General features: G+C 42.8%; 1 long non-coding RNA gene across 1 annotated transcript; it reads right to left on the bottom strand.

Annotated features, from left to right (window-relative positions):
• Positions 1-7413: 7413 nt before the first annotated feature.
• On the bottom strand, positions 7414-19368 carry LOC132004768 (uncharacterized). Its single transcript, XR_009400637.1, has 3 exons — positions 19316-19368; positions 19113-19212; positions 7414-7610 (listed from the first exon to the last, which is right to left on the bottom strand). It is a non-coding gene; the product is annotated as an uncharacterized LOC132004768 (long non-coding RNA).

Genomic DNA, 19368 nt, shown 5'->3' with positions numbered 1-19368 from the left:
CTCCCCTCCATATGTGTGGCATTCCTCAGGCACCCCTGACTGCCATAAAACGATAAATGGTTAACTTGCAGGGATCGCAATCCTGCAGAACAGGAATCTCCCTTGCTCTACAAGATGTCCTAGAGACCTAAACAGGGAGGTTACCTTATCAATAGCACAAATTTCCAGAGGCAAATAACTCTTGGTTCCTGAAGCCCTAATGTCCCCCTCCCACCATAAACTGGAGGAGATTGGGGTAGAAAGGAATGTAAATGATGGCCGGATCATAATGCCCCACCAAGAATCCCCCATTATCTTGATGTTAGTGCCTGACCTAAAGACGACATTGATCAAGCCATAATGGCAAAGACTCCCCCCCCGCCCCGGCACCTTGTAGACCCTCCCTAGCATGTGAGAACTCTGTCGAAATCCCCCATTCCTTCACCACCTCCCCCCCAACCGTGGGGTATATAACATGCCCACCTTCATAACCCGGGGCAGCAGCAGCTCTTCCTGCCCACGGGTCCTGTCCCCGTGCTTTAATAAACCACCATTTTGCACCAATGACGTCTTAAGAATTCTTTCTTTAGTCGTCGGCTCCGAACCTCCTCACCCCACCGAACCTGACTTAGGTTCTGGGACTTCATCATTTTTGGCGAGCCAGGCAGGAGATTTGTGAGTCTTTACATTTGGACTCTGAGCTTCGGTGCAAAATTGGTGAGTACCTTCTCTCCTTTTCCTTTACTCTCATTCCAGGGCTTTTTCAAGGAGTATGGTCTTATTGGAACACTTGCATGTCAATTGCTCAGGCTGTAATCCTCTTGCCCATGGCTACTCTATGGGGAGGAGAGCGTCTGCCTTTTGGCTGTAAGCTAGTACCCTGGCCGGAATGGCAATAAGACCCAGAAACTTGAGGGCCTCTCTTTATTCCTGGTCTTATAGAAAGTTGTCTCTCTTGGGCACGGGACAGCCAACTAAGTCACCAGGACGGCTGCCAATCTTAAGACTCCTGTGTGAGGTTTCCTCCTGATTGATCTAATGTGATCCCCTCCACATGCCCGGTCTAGCCACTTCTGCCCGCGAGACCTCCACTGGAAGCCGGCCGAAACTAGTACCCGATTGAATTAAAACGCAACCGGGGACCGTTTCCTAGGGAAGTTGGCTGTAAGGACCACATGTGTTGGAATGTCGCATAGACCATGATGGATTTCAATCTTTACTGTTTCTCGTCAGTGTCTTCTGCAAACCGCCTAAAGCTATGAAATTGAGTAATTTCCCCTTGCCAAACTTTTCTAGTATTTCCATGGGTTAATATGGCAAAACAGTATGCAGTCTTCAGGACATGTGATAGCATGGCACAAGCATTTTAGTCCATTCACCAGGCACCCATCTGTAGCCTAGGATGCGATGGGGAAGTGGAGGGACGCCGGCACCCCTCCAGGGCCTTTTAAGGCATGACGGTGATCAATAGCGATATCTTGAGGGACGCCTCTGGTCGCTTTTGACACACAGGAACCTCTGACATATCCTGCGTGGGACGCTACCCAGGAGTCAGGGGGGATTTGGTAATGGACCTTCATTACTTTTCTGGAAGCATGGCCTCAGTAGGCTTCTTCAGTTCCCAAGGACTCTACCTTGGGGTCCCTTTTAACCCACTGGAAATAATTTGGATTGCAAAACTTAGGAAAGGACTGAGCTCCTGTAACACTGCATGGCCTCAGTGGGATCTATCAGTTAGATCTCCTCTGCAGGAAGCAGGGCAAATGGACCTAGGGTGCCTGCATTGCTCATACCTAGGCCTTCATTGCTCTGCACCAGGACCCCAGACTAAGGGGCTTTTGCGGAATGTGTTTGCCCAAATGAGTCATCTAGTAAACTTTCTCCTGACATATTGGATGGTAATTACGTAAATAAGCCTTCTTCTAGTAAACCCAGGTTGCTGGGCCATCCCTAGCAAAGGGGATTCTGGCTTTATTTCTCTCTGTTACTCCTAATAGATGTGGGGGATTCTCCCTCACTCACTTCCCGTGTTAATGGCTATAACTGGAGCCAACTGGGGTTGGTCTAACTCGAGACAGAGACCATAAGAAATATTCCCAAGCAGCTGCCGAAACTCTCTTTGTTTCGGGGAAGTTTCCCTGTGTTCTCTGGCCTGACTTGGACTGCCTAACCCCTTCCCCCTTGCTGGTGGGAAAGCATGGTGTCTGCTCCTCTGTTGGGGCTTATGAGCTCTAAAACTGGGAATCCTTTCTCTGCCTCCTGGCAGCACTTTGTTTCTTCTGTTTCCCCCTTACGTGTTTCTGTACCAACGTGTGTGCAGCCTGCATGACTGGCCTCTAGATCATGCACCACAGCTCCTTCTCTCTCCACTGTCAAGGAGCAAGAAGAGCACCCCTGGACCTAACACTCCCCACTCCAGATCTTCCCACGCATGTCTCAGGTAAACATTCAAAGTGGAGTGGGCCCAGGTGGAACATAAATCACTATTGGAACTAAGTTAAGTTTGTTGGTTTAATTAAGATAAGACGTGTCTTTGAAGTTACAGCAGTAAATGTGAAACTTTTATTCTATCAAAGTTTACTGAAGGTCAAATAAGCTTGTGTTACTTGTTAAAATTTGTTAGCAAAGAAATGACTAAACTGATGGTTAATTGTCTGTCTCAAATTTCTAATGGGTAATTGCTGAAGTAGCTTTCAAAGTCTTTGGTAACCTGAAAGTTTTAAAGTTTTGCTTGGATGACAAATGGAATTAAATTGTGGACATCTAGGTCTTAACCAAACAGGATAAAATGCTAAGTCGTTAATTACTGGATGTAGGGTTGGGCTTTTGACTTCTTACTGCAAAGAAACTAAGAGTATTTAAATCTGTTGGTAAACTTGTTTTCCACTGAACTGATTCATAAATTGCCACCTGAAGAATTCTGTTGTAGCAGTTCACAATTGGTTAATAACTAAAGGTGTTTCTAAGAATACAAAGTTCTGCTTAGTGTAACTAAGACTGATGGAAATAAAGGGAAACTCTGTATGTAGGAAAGTAGGAGATATGTAAGAAAGATTTAAGGAATGGGAATACATTTTGTTGAAGGTAAAGGAAGGTAATTTTGTCCTAAAAGAGATGGTTGTTTAAAAGGAAATGGCTTGGGACAAAACCTGAATGCAAAGGAAAGTTGTAGAAGGTTTGTGAAGGGAAATCTTCAGAAAAGGAATTTTAGCTATGGTCAAGAATGGATTAAGATTGAAATGAGTGGGTTTTAAAGGTACATTGGTACAAGACTGAAATTCTCTGTTCAAAAGGACAATGTTTTCTTAGATCAATTGATCTGCTGTTAAGAAAATGTAAATGGTTTTCTCTTTGCCTGCCCAGAAAAACCAGTTTCTATGTTTTGTTTATCAGGTGTTTAACATCCCTAATTATATTTAGGCATGTGCTTTAAAACTTTCTAAGATTTTAGCAAATGTTGACAAGATTTAAATCGTAAATCTCTTTAACTCAGGCTTTTCCTTGGTATGTGAAGTTGCTCATGAAGTACTACTGAACCAATGATAAACCTTGGGTTACATTTGGGAAAATGCTATAACTATTCTAGAGATTCTACACACTTCCTAAAGTTTTAATGTTTTGAGAGATCACCGCTTGATACTGTAATTATGGAAATGTTATGTATCACAGAAATAACCTGATTTCCTTGCAGCTAAATTGTAAACTCCCATGTCTCTTTAGCTCTAACCATATCCATTCTGAGTTTTTGTCATTTATAATTGTTTTAATTCTCTGGTAAAATGAGTTTTATCTTCAAGGATATTCCTATGAAGGACTTTCAGGACAAATACAGATATTTGATATACTTGAAAATCCTAAAACTGAAATGGGTAAGAATTTCCAGAACTGACTAAAGCCGCATTCACCAGAATTAGTAACATGGGACTAAATGAACTAAAAGATTATAGTGTTGTGTCTCTTAATGTTTTGTCTTACTTTAAACATTGCTGGTTCTCTCTACTGTTTGCTCTTACAGACTAGGAATACTCCCTCCTAGTTATCTGTAACTTTACAGAGATGTAAAAGTGCTCATTTGTAAAAGTGCTCAAAGCATTCAACTTTTCTCTCTATCTGAACCCTCTGAAACCAAAAGGTCTCAGTAAGTATTCATTCTTCCATGGCAATCAGTCATTTGCATAAGTTCAATAAGAATCTGTTCTCCTTGTAACAGGAAAGAATTGGAAACACGGGTTATTTTACCAAGGCTTTGACTGGGATGTCATATTTGAAAAGACTCAGATATGACCAGACAGTTTAAAGTAACTAAGGTTGACTTTATGAAACCTGGAGCCATAAAGCCCCTTGGGACTGTTGGCCTGATACCTTGCTTACAGAGTTCCCAGCAGCCTCACCAGGTGAGTAAAGAATGTCACTCCTTGGTAGGTGCAGTCTCGGGAAGAGGAATTCGCCCAAAGGTATTGCAGGCATGCCTCATGGCAAGTACAGGGCTTGGCTTCTGGCCCGGAGAGGCTACTAAAAGTTCAACCTAGAGATTCCTTATACAAAGTTCCAGCAAAGCAGATTCTAAAAGATCTATTTGATCACAGTCACTGTTCTTGCTGAGCTTATGTAAATAATTAGGCCAAGTTTGTTAAAACTGGATTTGTTTCACAAGTGAATTAGTCCTGATTTGGCTATCTCTGGAAATGAGGGTTATTTTAGAGAGAAAAACTGTTTTAGTAACACACCTTTATGGATGTTAAATTATAGATTTGATTGTCTTTAAATGTTTGTTTACCTAAGCTAAACAATTTGAAGTAAACTTCAGAGAAGTTGCACAATAGCTTCTTTAGTCGATCTTATTATTTTGTGGGGATATTAGCAGACCCCACAGCACATGATTAAACAACTGGAAAATGGGATTGATTCCCCTACAATAGTATAACTTAACTAACACCTTATGTGTGGCTGGGATAATGAAATTGCCTAAAAGCCAACCTATCCACTCCATAGGATTAACTATGGACTTGTGAAGATAATGGATGACCCCACTTTCTTTATGAGTGGATTTGATGATTCATGGGGGGCTCCCCTTATCTCTTGACAAGTTTTCTCCCACTTGACAATGATCCTCTGTAATCAGGATATTGTTAAGGCTGGACCACTCAAAGGTCTTCTTATTGGTTTCATCCCTTAGTTATATTTATCCTAGAGGCCACCTCTGTTGAGGTGCAATTGCAAACAGATGCTTTAGCTAAGCATGGAACAGCCCTCCTATAAAAGAGCCTCAAAGCTCACTATGGGACAGTCCTTGACTGTAATGATGTCACATCAGGTCCAGATTTGTCTTAGAAGCCAAAGGCCACCAATGGATGATGGAGGCCAACTTATTAAATACTGGGCTATATTAACAGATATGCCAGAAATAAAACTTGTCAAACTTTAAACCTAGTTACCTGTATGCCTGAACCTGACCACTGTACTTCTTTCTCTATAGAGCAAAAATGTTCTTTTTATTTTATTTGATCTTGCTTATTCTATATGGCCAGATTTAAGATACCCCTGTTAAAAATATGAATGACAGTTGGTTTTCTGATGACAGTAGTTTTCATAGAAAAAATAAGAAAAGCTAGGTGTGCCATAGTGCTCACTAGCACTTTGCAATTGCCAAAGTCTAAGAATTAACATTTATACTGACTCCAAATATGCTTTCCTGGTACTACATGCCCATGGAGCTATTTGGAAGGAAAGGGGATTGCTATCAAGCCGTAACTCCCCAATCAAATATGGGCCTAAGTTCCAAAACCCTCCTTATCGCTATACTAAGGATGGTGTATATCAAATCTAGGATACATATATGTGTTTCATACCCACACCCATTGGACAGCTCACTCAAAAGGCAGCTTTATGCTGGGAACAAAGGAATCATACGAGTGGTACTTGGGCAAATAACACACGATGTCTAGGATGGCTCACTAGAAATGTGTTCCCAAGTAATAGTACTCCAGGCTACTGACTGGTTTGCTACTGACTGGGCAAGGTGACCTGGCATCAGATGGCCAGCTCCAAACAGAACCCACTGGATATGTGGAACCAACCTGTGGCCCTGGCTTCCTCCAGGGTGGATAGGACACTGTACTTTAGGATTTGCCTGGATTCATGGGCGCATTACTAAAACCATTACAACTCCAGCTAATCTCCCCAACATAAAACAAAGATGGACACGATCTGTTTTTAAATGGTATGATCACTTAGCATCCATCTTTGTTCCATCTGCGGGACTAGAGGATGTCATGTGGCATGTAGAAGCCCTTAATAAATATACTACAAAGGCACTCAATGACTCACTGAACAGCATCTCCCTACTTAATACTGAAGTGTCACAAATACGTCAGGCAGTCCTACAGAATAGGATGGCCTTAGATGTCCTGACAGCAGCACAGGGTGGCACATGTGCAATCATCAAAACATTCCAGACTATCACAAAAATGTCACAGGACTAATAAAAGATATGAATACCCAGATTAAGGCCCTACAAGATCCTTCTTTCTTTTTTAGTGATTGGTTAAGTTCCTGGCTTGGAGGAGGGCTATGGTCAAATCTCCTTTTCGGGCTTCTTATTCTTATCGCCTTATTAATCCTAATATGTTGCTTTGTTCCATGTTTCTCTACTTGGTGCCGAGACTCCATTGCTACAATGACTACACCACGACAGACGATCCTTGTCGCGCGCGAGGACGCCTCTTCACTGTCAGCGCTGGATTCAGCTGCCTCCACCTTTCGTAACTCCCTTATACGTTCCTACCCTGACCAATATTGACCCGAGCAGGTAGGGACAGCTCTACGCCCCTATTCAGCACGAAGAAGTTACAGAAGATGAGACCTTCCACCTTCAACCACCTTAAAGATTTAAGGGTCAAAATTGTTCAGGGGGGAATGATGAGGGAGCAGGAGGCTGGCTGAGGACAAAGCAAAAGCTGGCGCCTTGCACCCCCTCTTCTCCCGCTCCCCTCCATATGTGTGGCATTCCTCAGGCACCCCTGACTGCCATAAAACGATAAATGGTTAACTTGCAGGGATCGCAATCCTGCAGAACAGGAATCTCCCTTGCTCTACAAGATGTCCTAGAGACCTAAACAGGGAGGTTACCTTATCAATAGCACAAATTTCCAGAGGCAAATAACTCTTGGTTCCTGAAGCCCTAATGTCCCCCTCCCACCATAAACTGGAGGAGATTGGGGTAGAAAGGAATGTAAATGATGGCCGGATCATAATGCCCCACCAAGAATCCCCCATTATCTTGATGTTAGTGCCTGACCTAAAGACGACATTGATCAAGCCATAATGGCAAAGACTCCCCCCCCGCCCCGGCACCTTGTAGACCCTCCCTAGCATGTGAGAACTCTGTCGAAATCCCCCATTCCTTCACCACCTCCCCCCCAACCATGGGGTATATAACATGCCCACCTTCATAACCCGGGGCAGCAGCAGCTCTTCCTGCCCACGGGTCCTGTCCCCGTGCTTTAATAAACCACCATTTTGCACCAATGACGTCTTAAGAATTCTTTCTTTAGTCGTCGGCTCCGAACCTCCTCACCCCACCGAACCTGACTCAGGTTCTGGGACTTCATCAGGAACACCTGGACTGATATCTAGGGAGGATAAACAGAAGGGGGAGGGAGTCACCAGGAGCGACCCATTGGAAAGTAATACCCCAACACAAAAGTGCCCTGGGCTTGGGGACCAGCACTAACTTGGAGTCTGGTTAATAGCACTCAAAAAGAACAAAGGGTCTTAAGGGGCAAGTGGTGAGATCAGGTGGCCACAGGCACAGAACCAAGCCCACAGTCCCAGTGCAAACACAGCCGGTGCCCACCCACGCCTGAGCCCAGTGGGGGAGGGGGGCAGCTGGGGGTCCCTGGGCCTACAGCCTTCTGCCACCTGCATTACCTCTGGGACTGAGTGCATTGGGCATGGGCCTGGACCCCAGACAGCTGTCCCAACAGCAGCAGTCACCTGGGTTCAGGCTCACCCAGAATACCGCTCATGGTTTTAGTGGCATGGGGGTGCAGAGACTAGCCGGGCCTCGGGCGACCACTGAGATGGTGGCTGGGGGAGCACACTGCCTATAGGAGGTTGCGCTGTTCAGTGGAGTTTGCAGAGGGGGAGTCTGTATGTTCTGGACCACCCAGAGGGGAACAGGCTGAGGCTTCTCTCTGAGATGGAGGTCTGGGTGCAGACAGTTTACTTTGCTCTGACCCTCCAAAAAGGCACAAAAAGCTGCCAAAAAAACAAAAACCTCCAGAGAACAAAAGCCTGAAAAACCAGTTTCCACAGAGCCTAGTCCCTTGATAGGGGCCAAGGGAGACTCAGCCCAAGCAAGACTGACTGAAAAACAATGCAGCAGGCCCCTCCCCCAGAAGACAAGCCAAAAGATTGAGAGGACAAACACCACAGGGTCCCCATGAAACTGTAAAACCCCAACATCAGGGGAAAGCAATACATTAAGCTCCTGGTATTGCCCCCAAACCTGTATATTTCATAAATACAACTTTTTTTTTTTTTTTAATTCGTTCTCACAGGGTGCTGGGGTGGCTCAGTGGGTTAAAGCCTCTGCCTTCGGCTCGGGTCGTGATCCCGGGTCCTGGGACTGAGCCCCGCATCGGGCTCTCTGCTTCCTCCTCTCTCTCTCTCTCTCTGTCTGCCTCTCTGCCTACTTGTGATCTCTGTCTGTCAAATAAATAAATAAAATCTTTAAAAAAAATTAAAAAAATAAATTCGTTCTCACAATTCTTGTTTTTCTTTTTTTAACCTACTTACCATTACAACTAGATACTTAATACAACATATTCCATAATAACTTTTTGACTATTTAACTTTTTTCATACATATACCTGTGTTTCTTTTTTTTTAATATATATATAGATATAGATATAAGCTTCAAGGTAGTCCTTTCCCCCTATTTAGTACTACCCCTATATATAAACCAGTTTTAATGTCCCTGCATCTCTGGAAAGTTGAGTCCTTTAACAAAGATAACAAGATACACCCAGGAAGAACCAAAATAACCTTCCTCAGTCTCGCTGAGGGTTTATAACCCCCTTCCCATCTTTTCATTTTGTCAGTGTTTCTGTGTATTTGTTTTTGTACTATATAAATCTTATTCTTGGGGTTTGTTTTGGGTGGGTTTTTCTTTTTTTTTTTTTCCTTTTACTTTTGTCAGTCTTTTTGTTTGTGTTTGTTTTTGGTTTTGTACCTTATAAATCTTACTTTTGAGGTTCATTTTGGCTGTTTCTTTTCTTTTCTTTTTCTCTTTCTTTCTCTCTTTTTTTCTTTTTTCATTCTTTCTGGTGGTGACTTCCAATTGCTCTAAAACTTTCCAGAGTGCACCTTGCCTGGATCATGGTTGATGTATTCAGCTAATACGTTCCCAGCCACCTCTCACCAAAATGACTAGGAGGAACACCCAACAAAGGAAGAATCCAGAGACTCTGATCTCTGCCACAGAACTATTGGATATGAACATAAACAATATGTCGGAAATAGAATTCAGGGTAACAATTATCCAGGCAATGTCTGGGTTGGAGAAGACCATTAGCAGAAACATAGAATCTCTAAGGACAGAAGTGAGAGTTGATCTGGCAGAACTTAAAAATGCTATCAGTGAGATCCAATGTAATCTAAATATTCTAATGGCTAGGGTAAACAAGGCAGAATATCCAATTAGTGATCTAGAAGACAAACTGATGGAAAAAAAGGATCAGGAGGAGGCCTGGAACAAACAGCTTAGAAGCCATGAAAACAGAATTAGAGAAATAAATGATGCCATGAAACATTCCAGTGTCAGAATTATTGGGATCTCTGAGGAGTTGGAGAGAGAAAACTAGAAGATATGTTGAACAAATAGTGGATGAAAATTTCCCTAATCTGGGGAATGGAGTTAGGGTTCATGCCCTAGAGGCAGAGAGGATACCCAAGATCAATGAGGGTAGAAAGGCATCCAGGCATGTGACTGTGTAATTCACAAGTGGTAAATTCAGAGAAGATGTCTTAAGGGTAGATGGGGGAAGAGATTCCTTAGGTACAAAGGGAGGACTATCAGAATAATGTCAGACCTGTCCACAGAAACCTGGCAAGGCAGAAAGGGCTGGCAAGACATATTCAGGTACTAAATGAGAAGAACATTCAGCCAAGAATACTTTATCCAGCAAGGCTGACATTCAGAATCAGTGGAGAGATAAAGAGCTTCCAAGGCCAGCAAAGTTTAAAAGATTATGTGATCACCAAGGTGGCACTACATGAAATATTAAGGAGGGTTCTATAAAAGAAGAAAGAACCCAAGAGTAACATAAAACAGAAATTCACAGACAATCTATAGAAACAAGGACTTCACAGGTAACATGATGACAATAAAAACTTATCAGTTCAATAATCAATCTCAACGTGAATGGCCTAAATGCTCCCATAAAATGGCACGGGGTTGCAGATCAAACAACAGGATCCATCCATATGCTGTCTACAAGAGACACATTTTGAACCCAAAGATACATCCAGACTAAAAGTGAAGGGATGGAGAACCATCTTTCATGCCAACAGATCTCAAAAGAAAACTGGGGTAGCAATTCTCAAATCAAATAAATTAGACTTTAAGCTAAAAACTTTAGTCAGAAATACAGAAGGACATCACATCATTCTTAAAGGGTCCATCCACCAAGAAGATCTAATAATCGTAAATATTTATGCCCCCAACATGGGAGCAGCCAACTACATAAGGCAACTGTTAATCAAAATAAGAAGTCATGGGCGCCTGGGTGGCTCAGTGGTTAAGCCGCTGCCTTCGGCTCAGGTCATGATCTCAGGGTCCTGGGATCGAGTCCCGCATCGGGCTCTCTGCTCAGTGGGGAGCCTGCTTCTTCCTCTCTCTCTCTCTCTCTGCCTGCCTCTCTGCCTACTTGTGATTTCTCTCTGTCAAATAAATAAATAAAATCTTAAAAAAAAAATAAGAAGTCATATTGTTAAGAATACATTTATGATAGGGGATCTTAACACACCATTCTCAGTAATAGATCTTCTAAGCAGAGAATCAATAAAGAAACAAGAGCTTTGAATGACACATTGGACCAAATGGACCTCATAGATACATACAGTACATTCCAGCCTAAAACAACAGAATACTCATCTTCTCGAGTGCACATGGAAATTTCTCCAGAACAGACAATATACTGGGTCACAAATCAGGGATCAACTGATATCAAAAGATTAAGATTATTCCCTGCAAATTCTCAGACCACAGTGCTTTGAAACTGGAACCAAACCACAAGAAAAAGTTTGGAAGGAATTCAAACACTTGGAAGTTAAAGACCACCCTGCTCAAGAATGTTTGGAACAACTAGGAAATCAAAGAACTTAAAACAATTCATGGAAAGCAATGAGAATGAAGAAACATTGGTCCAACACCTATGGGATAAGGCAAAGGAGGTCTCAAGGGGGAAATGCATAGTCATCCAAGCCTTACTTTAAAAAAAAAAAAAAAAACCTGAAAAATCTCGAATATACCAACTCTCTACACCCCTTAAAGAACTAGAAAGTCAAAAACAAATTCAGCCAACCCCGCACACAAGAAGGGAAATAATTAAGATTAGAGCAGAGATCAATGAGTTAGAAACTAGAGATACAGTAGAACACATCAACAAAATTGGAAGCTGGTTTTTTAAAAGAATTAATAAGATTGGTAAACCACTGGCCAAACTAATCCAAAAGAAAACAGAGAGGACCCAAATTAATAAAATTATGAATGAAAGGGGAGAGATCACAACTAATACCAAGGAAATAGAAACAATCATCAAAAATTATTATCAACAGTTATACTCCAATAAGTTAAGCAAGCTAGAAGAAATGGACACATTCCTGGAAACCTATAAACCTCCAAGACTGAAACAGGAACAGACAACCTGAATAGACCAATATCTAGTAACGAGATTAAAGCAGTGATCAACGGGCGCCTGGGTGGCTCAGTGGGTTAAGCCACTGCCTTTCAGCTCAGGTCATGATCCCAGGGTCCTGGGATCGAGTTCCGCATCAGGCTCTCTGCTCGGCAGGGAGCCTGCTTCCTCCTCTCTCTCTCTCTGCCTGCCTCTCTGCCTACTTGTGATCTCTCTCTGTCAAATAAATAAATAAAATCTTTAAAAAAAAATAAAATAAAATAAAGCAGTGATCAAAAATCCCCAAAAAAACAGGAGTCCAGGACCCGAAGGATTCCCTGGGGAATTCTACCAAACATTCAAAGAAGAAATAATACCTACTTTTCAGAAGCTGTTTCAAAAAATAGAAACTGAAGGAAAACTTCCACTCTTGCTATGAAGCCAGCATTACCCTGATCCCCAAACCAGGCAAAGACCCCATCAAAAAGAAGAATTTCAGACCAATATCCCTGATGAGTAAAGACACCAAGATTCTCAACATGATCCTAGCTAATATGGTCCAACAGTATATTAAAAAGATTATCCACCACGACCAGGTGGGATTTATCCCTAGGATGCAAGGGTGGTTCAACATGTGCAATTCAATCAATGTGATAGAACAAATCAATAAGAGAAGGGAGAAGAACCATATGGTCCTCTCAGTTGATGCAGAAAAAAGCATTTGACAAAATACAGCATCCTTTCCTTATTAAAACCCTTCAAAGTATAGGGATAGAGGGAACATTCCTCAACTTCATAAAATCCATCTACGAAAAACGCACAGCAAATTTCATTCTCAATGGGGAAAAGCTTGTAGCCTTCTCTTTGAGATCAGGAACAAGACAGAGATGCTCACACTCACCACTATTGTTCAACATGGTACTAGAAGTCCTAGCGACAGCAAAAAGACAACAAAAAGAAATAAAAGGTATTCAAATTGGCAAAGAAGAAATCAAATTCTCCCTCTTCACAGATGACATGATACTTTATATGGAAAAACCCAAAGGACTCCACCCTCAAACCACTAGAACTCATACAGCAATTCAGTAATGTGACAGGATACAAAGTTAATGTACAGAAATCAGTTGCTTTCTTATACACTAACAATGAAACTATAGGAAGGGAAATTAGAGAATCAATTCCATTTACTATAGCACCAAGAACCAAAAGATACCTGGAAATAAACCTAACCAAGCAGGTAAAGGACCTGTACTCAAGGAACTACAGAACACTCATGAAAGAAATTGAAGAAGACACAAAAAGATGGAAAAGCATTCCATGCTCATGGATGAGAAGAATAAACATTGTTAAAATGTCTATACTGCCAGAACAATCTATAATTTCAGTGCCATCCCAGTCAAAATACCACCGACGTTTCTCAAAGTGCTGGAATAAACAATCCTAAAATTTGAATCGAACCAGAAAAGATTCCAAATCGCTAAGGAAATGTTGAAAAAGAAAAACAAAGCTGGGGGCATCACGTTGCCTGACTTCCAGCTTTATTACAAAGCTGTGATCATCAAGACAGCATGGTACTGGCACAAAAACAGACATATAGACCAAGGAACAGAGTAGAGAGCCCAGATATGGACCCTCAACTCTCTGGTCAAATAATCTTCGACAAAGCAGGAAAAAATATCCAGTGGGAAAAAAAGTCTCTTCAATAAATGGTGCTGGGAAAATTGGACAGCTATGTATAAAAAAATGGAATTCAACCATTCCCCTAAACCATACACAAAGATAAATTCAAAATGCATGAGAGACCTTAACGTGAGAAAGGAATCCATCAAAATCCTAGAGTAGAACATAGGCAGTAATTTCTTCAACACTGGCTATAGCAACTTCTTTCAAGACATGTCTCAAAAGGCAAAGGAAAAAAGTGAAGGTGAACTTGTGAGACCTCAAAACTTCTGCACAGCAAAGGAAACAGTCAACAAAACAAAGAGACAACCCACAGAATGGGAGAAGATATTTGCAAATGACACTACACACAAAGGGCTGGTATCCAAGATCTTTGCTCAGCAGGGAGACTGCTTCCCACCCCCTCACTCTGCCTGCCGCTCTGCCTACTTGTGATCTCTGTCAAATAAATAAATAAAATCTTTAAAAAAAAAAAAAGAACTCCTCAAACTCAACACCCAAAAAACAGATAATCACGTCAAAAAATGGGCAGAAGACATGAACAGACACTTCTCCAAAGAAGACATACAAATGGCTAACAGACACATGAAAAAAATGTTCCTCATCACTAGCCATCAGGGAGATTCAAATCAAAACCACATTGAGATACCACCTTACACCAGTTAGAATGGCAAAAATTAACAAGACACTAAACAACAAGTGTTGGAAAGAATGTGGAGAAAGGGGAACCCTCTTAGAGTGTTGGTGGGAATGCAAGTTGATGCAGCCACTTTAGAAAACAGTGTGGAGATTCCTTAAGAAATTAAAAATAGAGCTACCCTATGACCCTGCAACTGCACTACTGGGTATTTACCCCAAAGATACAGATGTAGTGAAAAGAAGGACCATATGTACCCCAGTGTTCATAGCAGCAATGTCTAAAATAGACAAACTGTGGAAAGAGCCAAGATGCCCTTCAATAGACGAATGAAGAAGATGTGGTCCATACATACAATGGAATATCACTCAGCCATCAGAAAGGATGAATACCCAACTTTTGTATCAGCATGGACAGGACTGGAAGAGATTATGCTGAGTGAAATAAGCCCAGCAGAGAGTCAGTTATCATATGGTTCCACTTACTTGTGGAGCATAAAGAATAGCCCAGAGGACATTAGGAGAAGGAAGGGCAAAATGAACAGGGGGAACCCAGAGAGGGAGAAGAACCATGAGAGACTATAGACTTGAGAAACAATCTGGGGGTTTCAGAGGGGCAGAGGGTGAGGGGAGGGGTAACAGGGTAGTGGGTATAGAGGAGGGCACGTGCTGTGATGAGCAAAGGGTGTTATTCTTAAGCAATGAATCACTGAACACTACAACAAGGACTAATTATGTGCTATATAGTGGCTAATTGAACATAATTTAAAATTTTTAATTAAAAAATATATCATGAGACAAATAAAAATGAAAACACTGGGGATGGGCTAGATGGGTGATGGGGATTAAGAAGGGCACTTGTGACGAGCCCTGGATGTTATATGTAAGTAATGAATCACTGAATTCTATTCCTGAAACTGCACTGTATGCTAACTCGCGTGAATTTAAATGAGATTATGCTGAGTGAAATAAGTCAAGCAGAGAGAGCCAACTATCATATGGTTTCACTTATTTGTGGAGCATAACAAATATCATGGAGGACAAGGGGTGTTAGAGAGGAGAAGGGAGTTGGGATAAATTGGAAGGGGAGGTGAATCATGAGAGACTATGGACTCTGAAAAACAATCTGAGGGGTTTGAAGTGGCAGGGGGTGGGAAGTTGGGGTACCATGTGGTGGGTATTATGGAGGGCACGGATTGCATGGAGCACTGGGTGTGGTGAAAAAATAATGAATACTGTTTTTCTGAAAATAAATAAATTAATTTAATTAAAAAAGAGAGAAAATGAAAACACAACACATCAAAATTTATGCGACGCAGCAGGAGCATCTGGGTGGCTCAGTTGGTTAAGCATCTGCCTTCAGCTCAGGTTATGATCCCAGGATGGGCTCCTTGCTCAGCAGGGAACCTGCTTCTCCCTCTCCCTCTCCCTGCTGCTCCCCATTTGTGCTCTCTCAAATAAATAAGTATTTTTCAAAAAGTTATGGGATGGGGGCCCATGAGTGGCTCAGTGGGTTAAAGCCTCTGCCTTCGGCTCAGGTTATGATCTCAGGGTCCTGGGATCGAGCCCCGAATCGGGCTCTCTGCTCAGCGGGGAGCCTGCTTCTCCTCCTCGCACTCTCTGCCTGCCTCTCTGCCTACTTGTGATCTCCGTCTGTCAAATAAATAAATAAAATCTTTAAAAAAATTTTTAAAAAGAGATATAAAAAAAGATCATTGTGTATTTCATGTAAAAAAAAACCTGGTATTTGGTGAATGATTACTGAACAGCATAATCTTGGCTATTGTTGAAGCTGACTTCTATAAATTTAGGTTCTTAATGGTCATTTTCAACATTCAAAAGCAGAAATTAGGAGCTGGAGAATCCCTGAGGAGCAGCAGTAAGGGGCAAATAATAGGAAAACATGAAACCAGAACACGAGAAGTACGCGTCACCCCCAGAGAAGAGCCTATTAGAGCGAGGACAGGAAAAGCGAGAATGGAATTCCACACGTAGAAGACAACACATGTGGTCACCAGCATTGGGATGCTGGGGGCAGCTCTGGTCTCCGGGGGACCCCGCGGTAACCACTGGGGATGTGAATACACCGCACTGTCTGGGGGTGCCGGTGCAGGAACAGCACCGCGGAGCCGCTGGGTCAGACCACGAGGCCAATAAACATGGCCTCAGAGATGGACCAAGAAGACAAGACTTATATTAGGACAGACAGATGAGCAAACCCATTTGCCTTGGGTGTGGCTGTACATGTCCTGGAGACCAGTGGCTTTCACAAGAACATGGATACTAATGAAGACCCTGGAGATCCAGCAGATGGACAGGAAGGACCAGTGATCTTGGGGGCTCCTCCCCTGAGCATCCTCCCCACTGTCCTGGGGAGGAGAAGGACCCACGGAAAGGTGCTCAGGACACCAGCGGAGCACAAGACTGCAAGTCACTTGATGGCTATTAGGGACAAGTATACACCCAAGATGGGGCGGGGAGTGCCCAAAGACCAGAGCCACCATGTGAGTGGAATCCCAGCAGAGAGAACCTAGAGACTGGTGACAGCCATGGGGGCGAGAATTGTGTTGAAGAGCCTCTGCTCGTGTCCATGCAGGACTGGAGGGACATTCTGGGAGAGCAAGACACTGGCAAAAGACCTGACCCCAGTCATTAACAAAAGATGGTTTTCAGAGCCTCTTCCCCTGTGGTTCTCAGGGCTTTGTTCTGATAAGACACTGCAAGCGGGTGAGCGCGGCCTGGAGGGAAGAAGAGGCTGTCCATGCCTCGGGAGGACTCCAGTTTGTTCTAGGACCTCATAAAGGGATTCCAGGCCTTTTCTTCTGAAAAGGGAGACACAGTCCTATTCCACAGGAGGAATAGGACTCATATTCCAATCTCATATTATTACTTTGTATTTCTATTTACTTTCATGTTCTGACTCCCCATCAGAATACAGAGTCCGTGAACTCAGAAGCATGCCTTTCTCGGTCTAAAGTGTGGCTGACACATAATGGGTAGGAGATAAACATGTGCTTCATGAGTGAGTATGTGGGAGGAGACAACGAGAATACAGTGTACCAGCTTTACAGTTCATGGCCGTCCTGTCTGCCCTTATGATGCATTAATAAGGTTAAATGGAAATGCAAAAATACACAAATTTTAAGATTATCTAACTAAAATTGCAAGAGAATACATATCCAACTTATAAGGACTCGGTATTATGTTTAGAGTGACAGTACGCAAAATGCTTTTCCAAAAAATCAGTAGCCATTCAGATACACAGCTTGTCCCTACAATGTCTTCAGATATTCTATTCAGTATAGAAAATATGCCTACTGGCCGAAGAATTCTAGTCATTAATAATTCCACAGATTGAAACATGGTGAGAAGTTCCTAGAGAGCTTTAATCAAAGTGGTCTCCCACTCAACTCAGTCCACACGGAAAAGTAATCACTACTCAAAGCAGCCAATCCAGACAAGTATTAAAGAGGGCCCTTCTGGTGATGAGCCCTGGGTGTCGTAGGTAAGTGATCACTGAATTCTACTCCCAAAACCAATGTTACATTGTATATTAACCAAAATTTTTTTTTAAATCAAGTTGTACACCTTTATTATGCATAGTTTTATTAGTCAATTATACCTCAATAATGCCCATTAAACCCTCCTATCATTAAATCATTGCAGATTGCTTTACATCTCTTTGAGATTTTGAGTTCCTACATTTTGTCTCTTTGATTCTCATTTATAAAATCCAGAACCAACTAAACTGGGTTTCTGAGCTCAAAAATGACCACAGCCCATTTGGGGGATGCGTTAAAGTCTGGTCTGAGCACTTATGAGTGAAAATGAAGGTTCTGTGACATCCAAGAGAAAGACAGACTTGTTCTGATAAGAGACACAAAGTCTTCCAAAGGCAATAATCCTAATCGTTACTGTAGGATTGAAAAGCCACTGTCAGAAAGGAAAAGTAAATGATACCGAGAAAAACGTCTCTGAGTTACTAACTTTCTTGCTTTTTGGGAAAACTGGGTCCGTGTTAGGGGACTGTTGTGTGCACAAGACAGGAAGCACGTAGTGAGTAGCTTGTGACCATCAACTGGATTCATCCAGTATGGGTCTTGTTTCTTATTCCTCGGTTCTCGGTGATAACTAATGGTGCTGGGACATTAGGACACACCCTGGAGCTCCGAGAACCTGTTCCCCAGTCTGTGATATGGAAAGGACAGTGGAACCTTGAAGGGTCAGAGGCTTCATCCCTGAGCACACAAGGATTCTGTAGTTCGCATCCTGAAAGCTCCTACTGTGTTACAATCACCCACTTAGGAGCTCTGTCCCACCTGAGGAGCGTAAGCTCTGTGCACCTGTTTGCTCATTGAAAGGAAGGTTTGCATTAATATGGAACACCACTGGTAAGCCTCCTGTGGACTCACAAGGTAGATTTCATGTCAGTTATTGATCACAAGTTCCCATTAAGCGGTGGGAGGAGTTATTTTTAGGGTAGGCACTGTTTCCTTCTGTGGGTTACCTGCCATTCCAGGGATACAAGGGTAGAACACCCACACTAAATGGGAACAACAGCCTCTCTACAGCCCAACACTCACACACATTTCATGTGACTTGAAATGAACCACGGTTCATCTTACTAACATTTTCTCTCTCCACTTGCTGCATCAAGTTAAACAAAGATAGAAGGGCCCTTTTCTACTTATTTAAAGTAGGAGCCACAGCCCCACTTTCAACTTCCTGATTAGGAGACAGAGAATCAGTAAGGAAGCATTGCCCCAAAACGCACAGCGGAGCGCCTCGTCCTACAGACGCGGGAACACCTGCCCACCAGCGGCGGGGTCCACCGGCCTCCCCGCACACACAGTACTCACCAGGAAGCATCACAGGTTGGGTGCCCGAACACGTCTTAACAGATTTACAAGGACTGACCTCATACCGAGTAGCTTTTCTGACCACCATGTCGTGAAACGTGTAACAGCAGGAAAATTCGCAAAGGCCGGCAGACTCAACAACACAGTCGTGAACACCCCTGGGGCAGAAAAGAAATCAAAGGGAAACCAAGAAATAATCTGAGACCAGCATAAGCGGAAACGCAACACGGTGAATGTATGGGATTCAGCGAAAACGCCTACCTTGAGAAAAAGGAAAGATGTCGCGGCTGGTGGCTCAGTCGGCGGGGCATACA

This window comes from Mustela nigripes, chromosome 17, assembly GCF_022355385.1.
Source record: "Mustela nigripes isolate SB6536 chromosome 17, MUSNIG.SB6536, whole genome shotgun sequence".
Classification (NCBI taxonomy): Eukaryota; Metazoa; Chordata; class Mammalia; order Carnivora; family Mustelidae; genus Mustela; species Mustela nigripes.
This window is presented reverse-complemented; position numbering and strand designations above follow the sequence as displayed.